Raw genomic sequence first — 1,335 nt, forward strand, 5'->3', positions numbered from 1 at the left:
TTGTGTTGTCCCCGAGTTGTGAAGAGTCAGAACCAACGTGGCGGCCTCTAACAGCACCACAAACAAGGATCATTTTAACACTGCTGGCACTGGGCATCTCTCTGTTCTGTTTTCTCTTGCATTCCCCCCACCACCTTTTAAACATTAAAGTCCCACTTTAGATTTACTCACGCCTGATCACAAGTAGAACCTAAAAAGCAACAGTGACGCCACTTGCTGATTATCCCCAGGGACTGCTTACCATTAAGTCTTAGCTGTCCAGAAAACAACCAGTAGCCCATGGAGTCGATTCTGACTCCTGCTGACCCCACGTGGGCAGAGTGGAACCTCACGCCACCGGTTTCCCGGGGCTCCTTTGTCAGAAGCCGATGGCCTGGCTGGTCTTCCTCTTCAGATACCTTTGATTCGTCGTTAACGGTTGGTGCCACCCAGGAGCGCTTTCCAGAAAATAGCTTTTCCTCCCCCTGTCCTAACAGGTTATTGTGCTTTCGGTGAAAGTTTGCCACATGAATTGGTTTTTCCATTCGGTAGTTCACAAATTGGCGGTGACGTCACGTTGGTGGCTGTCCCTGCAATGGGCCAGCACCTTCCTCTTTTCTACCCTCTGCGTTGGGCTGCTAACCACAGGTCAGATGTCCCCAACCCCCAGCTGCTCAGGGGAGAAAGATGAGGATTTCTTCTCCTGGGAAGAGTCACGGTCTTCTTGGAAACCCACCGGGGCAGTTGGGTCATCTGCATATCTCGGATTGCTAATAAGCCTTCCTCCAATCCTGTTGCCAATTCTGCTTCATACACTCCAGCTTCTCTAATCTTACCAAAATGGGATATAGATAATGATCTTAATGATCGGGATAAGGCCATTTGAGGGAGATGTCAGCCAAGAGTATGGTTCTTAGCCTCTGAGTGCAAGAACTCAGTCCCGTGAGGTGTTTGACTAGGTCTAAGAAGGTTCCACAACTGCCCCATTAAATATGAGAATATACATCCAGCAATACAAACATGTATATTCCATTACTCACATCTATAACCATATGGTTGAGGAGCCCTGGTGGTATAGTGGTTACGTGTTGGGCTGTTAACCTCAAGATCAGCAGTCAAAATCACTAGTTGCTTCTTAGGAGAAAGCTGGGCTTGCTACTCCTATCACACTTACAGTCTTGGAATCTCAGAGGGGTAACTTTACCCTGTTCTATGTAAGGTGACCAGATGTCCTGTTGGGACAATCCCAATTTAAAATGTCCCGGGGCATTTTTAAAAAGTCCTGGTTTTTGGAAAGAATGCATGACAGGCTAGGGAACGGTCCATTTGGTCCATATAGACCAAATTTTTAATCAA

The sequence above is a fragment of the Echinops telfairi genome, unplaced genomic scaffold (genome assembly GCF_000313985.2).
Source record: "Echinops telfairi isolate 266 unplaced genomic scaffold, ASM31398v2 ScPeMD7_23;HRSCAF=83, whole genome shotgun sequence".
Taxonomy (NCBI): domain Eukaryota; kingdom Metazoa; phylum Chordata; class Mammalia; order Afrosoricida; family Tenrecidae; genus Echinops; species Echinops telfairi.